The sequence below is a fragment of the Artemia franciscana genome, unplaced genomic scaffold, assembly GCF_032884065.1.
Source record: "Artemia franciscana unplaced genomic scaffold, ASM3288406v1 PGA_scaffold_23, whole genome shotgun sequence".
NCBI lineage: Eukaryota > Metazoa > Arthropoda > Branchiopoda > Anostraca > Artemiidae > Artemia > Artemia franciscana.
The window spans coordinates 3,429,095-3,443,990 of NW_027062649.1; the positions used below are offsets into that span (position 1 = coordinate 3,429,095).

The 14,896-nt window shown below is 35.3% G+C and overlaps 1 protein-coding gene and 1 long non-coding RNA gene across 2 annotated transcripts in view; both read right to left on the minus strand.

Moving 5' to 3' along the window:
- The window catches only part of LOC136041519 (exosome complex component RRP46-like), a gene marked incomplete at its 5' end in the record, with an annotated part of 363,665 nt that overhangs the window by 296,211 nt on the left and 52,558 nt on the right, over window positions 1-14,896 (minus strand). The gene's annotated exons all lie outside the window — the stretch shown is intronic.
- LOC136041490 (uncharacterized) lies at window positions 1,106-14,837 on the minus strand. Its single transcript, XR_010621046.1, has 3 exons — window positions 14,519-14,837; window positions 4,553-4,722; window positions 1,106-1,890 (listed from the first exon to the last, which is right to left on the minus strand). It is a non-coding gene; the product is annotated as an uncharacterized LOC136041490 (long non-coding RNA).

Genomic DNA, 14,896 nt, shown 5'->3' on the forward strand with positions numbered 1-14,896 from the left:
GATTCGGGATCCTGTGTCTGAGAGGACGCGGGTTCGAGTCCCGGTGTACCCAATTCTTCAGTTTGGGACGGAGGTCAGTGGCGTGATCCTGTAAGCTTAGCTATAGTCGACCCAGCTCTAAATGGGTACGTGGAGAAATCTGGGGAAGGTAAACAGGAAGGGTGTGCGAAAGCACAGGTTGGCTGACCTCCAACCCCCCATTGCACTTCCTGGCTGAAGGGCCAAGAAACGGAGATCAGCACCGCCGGTACGGGCTGTAAAGTCTAAATGCCGTATCCTTTTTTTTCCTTTTTTGAAAAGAAATGTCACATAACATTTTTTGAATTACTGCAGCCGATATTTATGCTTAAAATATGAGGCTGATGTGTAAATCAACAGGGATAGTGAAACTGGACGGTTTATGCAGTTCGCAATAAAATTCTTCGCAATGAAATTCTTTCACAACTGCTTCAAAATAAAACAACTATAAACATGGCAAGTTTCAGAAAATACCTGTAAAACAACTCATGGATACTCTATAGTCTTTATAGTCTCATGGATACTCAGAGGTCTTTTAGTTACAGGTTCATTGGGATTGACTACTGGTTTTTTAATATAATTTGTCACACCGTTTTTAATTAAATTTGTGTATAAAGAATTAAGCGAATACTCCCCCAAATCCCTATTTAAAGGAATACTATTATTTAGCTTAAATTTGACTTCTATTGCCTCACAAACAATCTGTTTTATACCTAAGTCATCGCTAATGAAGGAGGATTTTTCAAAAAGTATTGTATGGGCTTCCCCAATAACGTCTCTTTCACACAAAATCGATCGAAAAACGCCTGTTTTAAGACCGATTTAATATCTGTTTTACATCTGTCAAATCTCCTATTTAAGAGTCAAAGTAAAATCCCCAAACGGGATCATTTGCTTAATTCTTTCATGTAAACATTTGAGCTTGAATATTACGTTGAAAATATATTTCTTGAAAAATACTTTAGTATTTATTCCTCCTTAATCAAAAGATAACCGTGTGTGAAAGACACGTCGCTCTTTACTATGTTCATACTGTCATGTTGGCTTTGATTTACCGCAAAAGCTATCAAATACAGTACTAATACGATTTTCTTTATCGAATGTTTTGATGTTTATTTTCTATAAGATAAGTTGGTATAAAATCAACACAGAAACATAGAGAAAAAGAGATACTACTTCTAAAAAATCTGACGACTCCAAAAATTGGCTTAAAATTGTATAGAAGAGCCCATCAGGTAGAATTTAGCTTCTCACCATTCTTACTGGCTTTTTTTTTGTATTTCATATACAAAAAAAATCTGGTTTTTAAAAGGTGGGGTTTATTTGTCTCTCCCAGAATTAAATTTCCTTAAGGAAAGATAAGGAATAACGTGAAAGGAATAAGGAATACCGAAAGTAAAGCACTAAACCAATTAAACAAAAGCAGAGCCCTTTTTACCGCAGAATTGCAAGAAAGTAATATCTCTTTTCCTTTTCTATACACAACTTTGATGCTTGAACATAAAATTCAGATCCACATAAAACAGTTTCCAAAAATCTAAGGACAGCTTGAAAAGAACTATTCACGTTATTGAGAAATTTTACACTTAGTCTTAACTTTATCACTCATTTTCTTGTCGTGAGTTCATAAAACTCAAGTGAAATTCATTGCATCAAATTATAATATACAAGTGGGGTCACCAACACAAATAAAGTCGTTCTGACATCTGGATATTACACACATGTTAGCGAATAGTACGCATAACTGAATAGACTATATTCAAGTCTATATTCGGATAACCTCACATCTTCCAAATCTGAAGATTAGTGATGCAAGTAGGATTAGTATGTTCTGCAAAAATAAAGCGATGCCTGGATACAGATTATCGACGCCTGAAAATATTTTAACGTCAAAACCAATCACAATAAATTACACTAAATCATGCAATAATCAAACCAAATCAATAGATATTTATCAAAGCTGACAAAAAAGTGAAACTTGAGAAGTTTTTCTAAGGGGGGGGGGAGTAACTGTGAAATAATACACAGAGTGGGAGGGGGTCTTGAAAAAAGTATTTTTGCCTGAAAAGTAACAAAATTGAACCGAATTTAGATCGCTTTACACCGACCTTATTTTTGTTTTTGGTCTAGCTATTCGTGGTAGCCACCAAGCGTTGAACATATCCTAGCTGTGCTGAATAGATAAATGTTGTCAATACTAACAAAAAAAAGAAAAAAAAGGCTAAAGCCATCATTTTCTGATGGGGAAGTGCTATTTTTCGTAGCTAGTATATATTCCTGCTTTAATTTAGTGTTATCTTAAAGTGATCATACCTAATCAAGTGCTTCCTAAGTAGCTCCCACTAAATGGAAAACGTAAATTTTCACTTTTTTGTAAAAAAAAACTTTGCCAAAAAAGAGCAGAATTAGCATTGAACTAAAATTGTGCATAGTCAATTGATTTTTAAGCATTAAATGGCTTATATGGAATCAGACTTGATATTCAAATCATAAACTAAATTAAGTACCTCACATGTGTTTTATGATTTTATCGTTCAAATTAAGACCGAATCATGTGTACATTATTAAGGGTTGCAGAGAGTCGAGTGGGGGACAGCTCCTTTTAAGTTTAATACCCCTTTCAAATAAAAACAAAAATTTCACATTTAATATCCAAGTCGCAGAGGTATAGAGACAGCCTCTTGTCAGAATATTGTTTCTTAATCTTTTTACAGACACCTGTAAATAGCGAAAAATAGGAAGTGTCTCTTGACCAAAACAAAATCAAAGAACAAAAAAACTGCACGGGCGTCCATATGGGGGATATGCCTTCCCCCCTGGATGAATGATGTTGCCTTATATTTTATTTGTTTTAAGATTTCTATTACTTAGCATTGGAAGGGTCGATTAGACCAGGTAAGCCCCCCCCCCCTCCTAAAATTCAGCTTATAAAAACCCATGGAAAATAGTATCTAATCCATTGAATCCAATTTCCGAAATTATTACAATATTTAGTGTGACATCTGTTTCTTTTTCATCATAAGAACATTTTGTATATACAGAGCAACAGCACCAGCTTTAAGACACAGTTCAGTGATAAGAGGGGCTGAATATTTTAGAGGTAGAGGACCCTATCAAGCACAAATATAAGTGACTAAGGTGGTAATCGGTGACAAACTGGTCAATTTTAAAGGCTAAAACAAATGTTTGGGGACATTTCAAAGTATGTCAGTAAGATCTAGTGAGCCTTAAACTCTTAATTGGATGTAAATACTTCCCTCAGAAACCACATTTGTTCTTTTATTGTCACCTTTTTTCTTGGAATTGGACGATCAAAAATCAACAAATTATTATCGTTTTCCCACATATCTTATATAAATTACCTTTTTTGTGTATTTTTGAATTCCCCCCCCCCCACATATTCAGACTCAGGTGAGTTATATACTCTCACTTTCTTTTTGGAAATGACGGCTTTTTTTTATAACATCTGAAATAAACTGAATTGGAAAGGGGTTAAATCCGAGACCGTATTCAGAGTGAGAGAGGGGTATAGAGGTTTTGACCCTTCCCCCCTCCCCCCCAAAAAATGTCGGTCCGACTCGTAGAAACGTAACGTAAATTTTTGAAGAATTTTTTTTAAGTGTGCTTCCCCCCCCCCAGAAACAAAACCCTGGAAACAAATCAAAACCAGAAACAAAAACGTTTCCACTAGCTGTCAATGAGGATGGATTTGGATGTTTAGTCACTTCCATGCTATATGTTCTGGGTAATATTCACAGTTGGTACTATACACACTGATAACCATGTACATTTTTTTACGGCTATGTTTTAGATGGGTGTCCATTAGAGTTTTTTTTTTTTTTTTAGAACGACATTCCTGCATATTTGCTTGCAATCAGGTGTTTTAGGCAGAATCCATATAGTGATGTCACTTGGAAATTTCCACTTAACAAAAGCAAGCCAGCATTGTCGTCGTCATAAGCCACCAATGGTCAGTTGACAACACCATTTAAAGCCTATTCTTGCCAACTATTTGCTAGATAACATTTCAAAGGAACGTAATATTTAGGCGGGAAATTCAGAAAATGTAACTTCGGAAATAAAGGTTGGAACTTTTGGAGATTATTTGTGGATCGAAGAGGACATCAAGGCATAAAAAAAAAAAAATAATAAAAAAAAAACAAAAAAAAAAAAAAAGGTTACTCAGACTCGACATTGGTCAAGTCAGAATAGCCATAGAATCATTGGAGAAATTTTTGTCTTCAATTTGTCGAAAAGTTTAACCACAAAATATTAGCAGTCCTGAATTCTCTATGAATGTTCAAAACAAGTCATCTTGCTTTGCCTAATTATCTGGTGCTTGAATTTTGCATTTCAAATTCTCCAACAATGATCCTATTTTTTAAAGAAATTCTCTAGCGGTGTTAGTTAACAGTTTTGGTTAGGACAGGAAACATAATTGTTGGAAAAATTGTAAGCAAGCATTTTTTGTAAGGACGTCGTTTTTAAGAACACTTAAAAAGTTTTTAAGATCACAAAATGTCACAGAGTTTACCTGGAATAATATAGTTTGCTATTAAGATCCCTAAGCACGCAATTACAGCAATAATGCCCAACAAGAGGCCGACCAAATATAATATCCTTGCCCCCATTAGTCCAAAATACCCAAAACAGACTCTGACATAATCATCTCCTCTGAGTTCACCAAAGCTGATCGAATTGATCCTAAAATGATTAAAAAATAAATCTTATTAATAACAGTATCACAACAAACTAGAACACGATTTCATACAATTGTTAAATTGGTAGCATTAATTTTGAAAGTGAAAACGATAATTTAAGAAGTCATCGACGTTATCTTAGCTCATGAGAAAATTGATTTATTTTTATTTATAAAATTAGTTTCTTTCCTACTTGGGCTGATTCTTCTTGACCACTTATTGTATCAATTTCTATTCCAAGGTATATGAAATCTAAAAAAAAATCAGGGTGTCCCATTTTAATAGACTTTCATATCGGAAGGCATTTTTTATGCTCTATGTAACTATATATCACATATAGTCAAAAAGTACATTCAATCTCATGGGAAAAATCACACATAATTACAGAAGTTTGCCAATGAAAGACTATGCCAAAGAGCAGTTGTTAATCAAATCAAGTTAATTCTACTCAAGTCTAAATGGACTGTAAGTGTTGATTGAAGAACTAAGTAAGTATTGCAAGAAGACGAGCTTTAAAAATTAAATTTGGAAAACACTGTCAGCAAAACTACTAGGCTCCACAATAAACTACAACCCGTTAAGTGCCGTACAAACAGATTTGTAAACTTCATTGTGTCACATTTTGTAAGTGTTCTATATACTCCTTCTGGCGTATACAACCTACATCAACTGTCCCCTTTGGGGTCCTCAAACTCAAAACACTGTTTACATGTTGGCAAAACTAGAAGATGTCCAAAAACGAGCAACTAAAATAATACTTGGACTTTGCTTCAGCAACTATGAAACTACTCTTGAACTTGCCTACATTATTCACTGAAAGACTTGATTTAATGATGAAATTTGAAAAAAAGCCATTAGAAAACGAGAGGCACCAATCTATTTTTCCATCATGTATATAGACCAGCAGAACAATTACACATTACATTAAGCTACAGCCCGTTAAGTGCCGTATGAACAGATTTACAAACTCCTTTGTGCCATATTTTGTAGGCATTCTTTGTTACTGTGTTCGTTTTCTTCGTGATTGTAAAAGTAGCATAGTTTAGCGTTCATTTTTGAATGTTTTGATACCTATTTAAATAAATGAATACAAAAATGAAAACGCAAGGCGTTTCAAAGAATCCTGGTATGATGTCGCTAATTTCATGGTATTTATATCCACTATATCCTGCCTGAAACAGACTGAATCAAAAACTCAGTTTAGGCCAGTTCACTGGAAAGGTTTCTATATTCTATTGACCAAAGAAAGTTAAAGTGATGAATCCTTCATGCATTGTAATCTCCTTTGTGTCTTGAAACAAGGTGTAAGATTTGGATTCACACCTGTTTCTATTTCTGACCGACTGTTATATTGGAAAGCAATTAATACAACATAAGCTATCAAAAAAAGTTACCAGAAAACGCTATCGAGGTTAGTATAAAACACTCCTTTGGATAATATTTCTTGAGTTCTAAAGAAGTTCCATAAAAGCATATTGTTGATTTTAAATTATAATATTTATGTATATGAGATAATTGTTAAAGAATAAATGAAAACTAAACAAACAGAAATCAAAGTGAATAATTAAGTCAAACTCAAGAGCATGACATATAAGAATAGGGCTACTGTTCAAGAATATGAAGATAATACATACACATATCAAACAGTTCTGGTAGCGAACTGTAGTAAGGAGCGACCCGGCTCAATAGTAACCAAAACTCTAAAAAATGGAATTTTGGTACCAATAGCTACATCACAAGAATTGCATTTTAATGCAGATTTTAAATATATAAGTTTCATCAAGTTTAGTTCTACCCATCAAAAGTTACGAGCATGAGAAAATTTGTGACATTTTAGAAAATAGGGGGAAACACCCCCTAAAAATCATAGAATCTTAACGAAAGTCACACCGTCAGATTCAGCGTATAAGAGAACCCGACTGTGGAAGTTTCAAGCTCCTATCTACAAAAATGTGGAATTTTGTATTTTTATTTGCCAGAAGGCAGATCACGGATGCGTGTTTATTCGTTTGTTTGTTTTTTTGTTGCTGTTTTTTTTCCCAGGGGTGATCGTATCGACCCAGTTGTCCTAGAATGTTGCAAGAGGGCTCGTTCTAACGAAAATGAAAAGTTCTAGTGCCCTTTTTAAGTGACCAAAAAAATTGGAGGGCACCTAGGCCCCCTCCCATGCTAACTATTTTCCCAAAGTCAACGGAAAAAAATTCTGAGAGAGCCATTATATTCAGCGTAGTAAATAAACCTTATAACTATGTCTTTGGGAACGACTTACTCCCCGACAGTCCCCGTGGGAGGGGTTACAAGTTCAAAACTTTGACCAGTGCTTACATATAGTAATGGTTGTTGAGAAGTGTACAGGTGTTTTCAGGAGGATATTTGGGTTGGAGGCAGGGGTTGAGAAGAGGGGGGTATGCTGGGGGAACTTTTCATCGAGGAATTTGTCATGGGGGAAGAAAATTTCCATGAAGGGAGCGCAGGATTTACTAACATTACTTAAAAAAATGAAAAAGTTTTTTTTCAGCTGGAAGCAAGCAGCAGCATTAAAACTTAAAACGAACAGAAATTATTACCCATAAAAGGGGCTCACCTCCTCCTAATACCTCGCTCTTTACGCTAAAGTATTTTTAGTAATTTCAACTATTTATTCTGCGGCTTTTGTGATTCATGGGTCATTCTTAATGAATTGGGAAAAAATTTAAGCTTTAATGTAAAGAGCGAGGTACTGACGAGGGGGCGAACCCCCTCATATATGTAATAAAAACATAAGAATACAAAAGTTCTTTACGTAAGCTAATTTATAAGTTTCGTATATCTTTTACTTATAAAAAGATTCGTAAAAAATTAAAAGATCTAGTTGCCTTTTTAATTAGCCGAATATCGGAGGGCAACTAGGCTGACTCCCCGCTCTTTTTTTCTCAAAATCATTCGATCAAAGTTATGAAAAAGCCATTTAGCCAAAAAAAAATAAATATACAAATTTCGTTTTAATTATTCCTCTGCGGAGAGCCAAAATCAAAACATGCATTGATTCAAAAGCGTTCAGAAATTAAATAAAAAAAACAAGTTTTTTAAATGAAAGTAAGGAGCGACATTAAAAATTAAAACGAACAGAAATTACTCCGTATACGAAAGGGGCTTTTCCTTCTCAACGCCCCGCTATTTACGCTAAAGTTTTCTTACTGTTTTACAATGTAGAGTTAAGAGAAAGATTCAAACTGTAGCGTAAAGAGCGGGGCGTTAAGAAGGAAAAGCCCCTTTCATATACGGAGTAATTTCTGTTCGTTTTAATTTTTAATGTCGCTCCTTACTTTCATTTACAAAACTTGTTTTTTTTATTTAATACATATTATGCAACAACATTAGTTGACAACAACATTGTGGATAACCATTGCACAATGTTTAGAATTTAATCTCCTATGCCACACTTTTTCCAATGCTTTGACAGGACCCAATGAACAGGAGATCCCTTATCCATAAGCTTTGTGACATACTTGTATGCATCAGTAACGTTAATGACAACTGATTGATTAGGACACAACCTGTGTTGGTTAGGTGATAGCAGACTGTTGGTATTTAAATTGACTGTAATGGCTGAATTGACTATACCTTTGAGCAGTTTCCCAATTGCTGATGCAAGACTAATTAGTAGACAATTGTTTGCTTCATCTCTATTGCCCCCTTTATGTACAGGTGAGATGTAAGCATCCTTTCAATCTTGCAGAATATATTAGTAGAATAAATTCAAAGCTTCCCTCTATATACTCTCCCAAGAAGTTTAATTTCCCTCAAAATCTCTCATTATGACATTCTCACACTCCATTTTGGGACAAGTTACTTTTACTTGGCCCTAGGTAGACAGCTAATAAGGATTATCTTAGGAAATCTCTCATCCTTTATCTGTAGGATGTGTGCTCTTAATCTCAACCTTTCTCTCAGTGTAGCAGCAGAAAGTAGGATTAAACCATACAATTTCATACTGATACCATTCATTGTACTTATTGAAAACAAAGAAATAAATATAAATACCACAAATGAATCCATGGCCAGTAAATGAAGGTGAAGAGAAACAACAAAAGTCCAACAATTATTTTGCAAGTCTATATATAACAAAGCATCTTTAGTGTAAAAAAAAGGAACTGGAAACTAAAAACATAAAAACATGGATTCTGTGAAATGACGGAATCTAGGTACAACCTTATAGACAAATTTTTTCCAATGCTTTCATCATGTGCTGGATCATCATTCTCCTGCTATTGCCCCCTTTGTTTAGCCAACTCCACAAGAAAAAGTGCTACTGCTGAGGATGTAAACACAATTGTGAAAGAACAAATTAATTGCCTAAAAAATGAACTGCTTGCAGAAATGACTATAATGGTTGATTCAGTTGCTGAAAGAGTTTCAGAAATTGAAATAGAACTGTTAAAAAAGTGCAACAAAGCTGACATGGAAACACAAGTCAAATACCTCATTGGAGAAGAGCTCAAAGTATTGAAGGAAACCCTAACAAACGAATTCCATGCTGAACTTGCAGCCATTGCTAAGGCTCACAAATCGGAAGCCCGCAAAGAAGTGAGAGACGAAATAAGAATAGACAATGATAGGCAGCGCCAAAGGCTAAATATCATAGCTCAGGGAATTCATGAGCTAGAGCAGGGTACAAGCCAGGAGAAGGAACAGGATGATATAATGTTCATCAGCGAGAACTTAAAAACCTCCTATAAACTTCCAGAATTTCATCTCACAAATGTAAAGCGCTTGATATCTAAGAATAACCAGATTACTGCCGGACAATAGACACAAAGAATAGCTCCAGTGATATTTACCATCCCCAAAATGATGATAAAAAAGGAAATCACTAGAATCTCCTTTTTGAAAAAAGAGACAATTCAGTACCAAAGTGATATAAGCAGGGAGGACAGAGAGAAGCAAGCAAAGCTTGTGAAAGAATTAAAGGACTGGCTGCAAAATGGTGAAAAAGACCTTGTTATCCATAAGAGTTGCATTGTCCCAAAAAACCAGCAGTGGGCAGGGTTGGGAACTTTCCCTTCCTCAGTAGTGTAAATAGATCCGATAGTTCAAAATATTGAAACTGTAGTGACAATAGATGTACAGATTTGTAAAGGGATATGGTATCCACAAGTTATGAAGATGCCCAAACACCTAGTGAAATAAGTGATAGTAGCCCAAGTGATCTAGTACAAAACATTAAAAATCATCACTCTAAGTTTCTCCAAGTGCTGAGCACAAATATAGACTCCTTGCCAAATAAACTTATGGGGTTACAAATCTTAGCAGAAAAAAAATGATTATGATGTGATATGTGTAGCTGAAATTAAGCCAAAGAATACAAATAACCCCTTGGATGATGACCACATCGGAATTGCTGAATATTTTCTGTTTACAAACTTACAACATGACCCAAGAAGAGGAATCGCAGTCTATTTGAAGGCAACCTTATCGGTAAGCAGAATCTCTCTTAATAAAGTTTTGGTTTGGGTTGAATATTTAGCTATAGAGATTGTGCTACCCCAAGAAAGTCTAGTTTTAGCCACTTTTTACTGGAGCCCAAGTTGTCCAAACCTAATAGAGACTGAACTGGCACTTTGTAAGGCCCTGCAGTTGCTACAAGATAAGAAGCCAAAGAAACTTTTAATAATTGGAGATTTTAACCTTCCTTGTGTCAGCTGGGTTGATGGCTTAGGGTATTCCCCCCAGTATCACAAGGGTTATGCTATGAATTCTGCTTTCCTCACTTACCTAGCAGAAAATACGCTATATCAATCCGTTGAGTCTTCAACAAGGTTCAGAGATGGACAAATACCCTCACTCATTGACCTAGTAATCACAGATGACCCATATCAAATTTTAAGTATTGATCATTTACCACTGATTGGTGCAAGTGATCATGTATGTCTCTTAACAACTCTCCAACTGTCACCACCCTCTTCTGACCATATTTGCAGAAGATATATCAATTATGAGAAAATCCGCAAGGAACTAAGGAGAATGCAAAATGGCAACTGGGAAGCACTGTTTGAGCACAAGTCAAGCAATGACAGCTGGAATCTCTTGAAGGAAATAATGCTAAAGCTTGAGGAGACATGTACCACTGTCTCATATATCAAGAGGCCAAGCACCCTACCTTACTTGACAAGGTCCATAAAACAGGAAATGAACAGAAAGAACAGATACTGGGCAAAATACAGGTGAACCAATTCTTGAGAACAATATGATAAATTCAAAAAAGTAAGGAATAGACTGAGAGAGATTACACAATACTCTATAAAAAACATGAAGATATCATTGCTACAGAAACTAAAACTAATCCATAGAACTTCTGGAACTATGTATCATCAGCAAAGCCAAGACGAAATCCCATTCCCTACCTAACCATGCCATCTGGCAAACTCACAAATCATGCAGAGATAGAAGAAACTGTAAACAAACAATATTCCTCAGACTACACAGTGGAAAACTCTAGAAACATCCCTGATACCCAGAAATATCCTGTCAATGTAACAATGCTAATGGCTGTCATTTTTGAGTCAGATGTCCAAAAACAACTGAAAAAGCTTGACACATCAAAGTTGAAAGGACCAGACAGTATACACCCAAGACTACTCAAAGAGACTGCTGAACTAATATCCTCACCTTTAGCAAAAACCTTCAAGAAATCACTGAAGGAAAAAGCTGTCCCCTCTGACTGGGGACAAAAAACTACTGTTATACACAAGAAAGGCTCCAAAGACAAAGCTGAAAATTATAGGCCAATAAGTCTAACATCAGTAACTTCAAAGATTCTCAAGGGAATCATAAATGATGCTGTCACTAAGCACTTGACATACAACAACATCATGTCTCCAAATCAGCATGGTTTCCAAATGGCCATTCCATGGACACAAACCTAATACAGTCATACAATGAAGTCACCAAACTACTGGAAAAAGGGACACCCATGAACATAATTTTGTTGGATCAAGCAAAGGCATTTGACAAAGTCGCACACCTAAGACTGAAAAGAAAGCTTCAAGCTTGTTGCATCCACTTGGACATTATTGAATGGATTGTAGACTTCCTCGGAGAACAAACCCAAAGAGTTGCTTTTATTGATGATAAAGGAGTACATGTACTATCATCACCTATACCTGTTCTTAGTGGAGTTCCCCAAAAAAACCGTGCTTGGGCCATCACTTTTCAACATATATATCAATGATGCTCCTGAAATACTCCAAAACCTTCTCACACTCTATGCAGATGATTCTAAGCTCATCAGGGCAGCATCACCTTGGGCGGAGGCTGCCTCAATCCAAGCCAATCTCAAAAAGCTGGATGACTGGGCTAGACAATAGCTACTTGAATTTAATTCAAGTAAATGTAAAGTTTTACATTTTGGCAATAAAAATCAAAAACATATTTACACCATGCAAAACCAAATAACTGGTCAAAGAGAACCCCTAGTTGCAGTTACAGAGGAAATAGACTTGGGTGTCATAGTTGAATGTCAGTTATAGTTTCAAAGTCATACTGAAAAGATTGTAGCTAGTGTGAACTGCACTTTAGGGAGAATTAAACAAACATTCACAACACAATCTCAACAAACAAATCACCAAGCTATACAATAGTCTTGTCAGACCAAGGCTAGAAACTGGCATGTCAATTGCATCTCCCTTCTACAAAGTGGACAAGGACATGATAGAGAAATTACAGAGGAGAGCAACAAAGATAGTAGATGGGTGCCAACATCTTCCTTACCCAATGAGACTGGAAACTCTGAACGTATGCAGTATGACTTATCAAAGAAAAAGGGGTGACATTAATAACACTTACAAATTGATTCACAAACAATCCAATTCATGGTCTCTTCTTCATCAATTCAGCACAGAGGACAAGGGGTCATCCTAAGGAGCTCATAAAGGCCAACGCTCAGAGGAGGGAACACCATCACTTCCTAACCAACCTGGTAGTAGACCAGTGGAACTCCCTGAGCAATCATACTGTATCCAGTTAGACCATCAAAGAATTCAAAGTCTCACTTGACAAGGAGTAGAGCAATAAGGAATGGAGGCTGGAATGGGACACCTTTGAGTTCCAGACCAGAACATATACCCTAGTCAATAAAACCATCTCAATATTCAAAACAATTCCAAATCAATCCACATGGCAATTTTTGAAGCAATGCTACAGGATGGAAAATCCTTCAATTGCTCCAAGTTGCAATTTAAGGTAATAACTAAAAAATGTATATAAAACTGAAAAAAATTAAAATAAAATAAATAATATACAATTACTTACATTTACAATTTGCAGTTATCTTGATCAAACCAATTCAGTTACTTTAATGGTTTGACAAAGATAGATACAAATTGTAAATGTAAGTAATTGTATACATGCTAAAATATTTTATTCTAATCTATTTTAGTTTTATAAATATTTTTTAGTTTCTTTATTTTTAAGCTGAAGATGCCTGGTTACATATGGGACAAACAGTTGTTGTATTTTGTTGTTCCAAATTAGGTAAAAGCCTAGGGTTCAAGCAGTACTTATGGACTATTTTTTTTCTATTCTCTAAGCCTTGAAAATCTGTAATAAATAAACAACCATCTAACTAGCCCAAATTTACCTAATTAATCAGTATTTGTCTATTAAAATGTTTAGTAAAATTCTAGTTGATTGACTTCTTGCTATCTCAGAAAAGGGTTAGGTTAGAAAAATAAAACTTTCAGGGATTGGTCTACAGGCTAAATTATGTCCCGGGAAGGTATTTTGAAGTACCTATCTCCACTCATCCTTCTAGAGGGCCCTGACCTTTGATGACTTTCAAATATATGTGTGTTAGAAAAGTGAAACCTTGCAAAATAGATCTTCTGCTTGAATGAAGTACAACAAAATTTTTTTCAGCTTCACTACTTTGCTTAATCCCAATTTATATGGTTTCAATGATGTGCAAATACATTTCCTAATTTTGAAAAAAAATGATATGGCTCAGATTTCTACTCAAATAGCAGGAATTGCATCTTTAAAGGCAGAGAAAAAGCAACTAATAACTGAAAATTAAGGTAAAATATTGTTTTGTTAAAATTTCAATAGGTATAAACCTCTCATGTAGGCCAATTGCAGGGCTCTCTAGAGGGAGAATGAGTGGAGGTGGGTACTTAATACCTTCCCAGAATACACTTTTGCCTGTAGATCAATCCCTGAAACTTTCATTTTCCTAACCTAACCTCTTTCTGAGATAGCAAGAAGTCACTCAATCAGAATTTTACCAAATGTTCTTGTGAAAAATTACTAGATGTTAGTGATAGTATTTAATTACACTTATAGATTATTTGAAAATGGAAAATGCAGTTGAATCCATGTATATTGTTCAGAATTTGCTAAAAAAAAAAAATTACACATCAGTGAAAATAAAAGTTCTACCCTGCAAAATATGTTGACAATATATTATGTTGCAATAAAAGATCTAAAGCCAAACTGGCCAGCCATGACATAAAGAAATCTATGACCTTTAAATGAAAGTAATTTGCTAAAAAACAGCAAACTTTCTAATGTAAGCCTAGCATAAGAATATCAAGCCCGTTTTGGGGGGAGGGAACAAGGATACAGTTACAGCAGGAACAGTTACTAGCCTATATTTGGAAAGAGCTTCTTATGAAGAACTGAATGGTAGCCTATAAATCTCTCTTCCCTAGACAAATCTGACTCCTAGCTTAACCTATAGGCCTAGTAGTGTAATTCGAAGTGTCTTAGAGCTCAATGATCTTAGTCATAAGTGCTTAAGCTGATATATTTCTATCCAATAGGACCTTGAGGAGTGGGCTTCGATGATATCAGTTGACCGCGGATCAGAGAAGAATGAACAAAAACAGCCAGTGAAGTAAAATCAGTGCCCCACGATTTTCTTAAAAATCGTTTTCTGTAAAAAACTTAAGATCTTAGCTGATTGAATAGCCGAAAAACAGGTCTAATCTCCGTGCGTAACTTGGCAAGTTTGGCCATGTTCAATTTTCGAATGTAAATTTTATGATTGACCAATTAGAATGAAATTTCCGGACGTAGTTTTTTTTTAAATTAAAAGAGGGAATAGTCTTGAAATAGGCTTCTTAATTCAAGTTCTTGTCATTTCAAAAAAAGTACAAAAACTGCCGAAAGAAAATTGAAAACAGAAATGACTGCTTAATTTA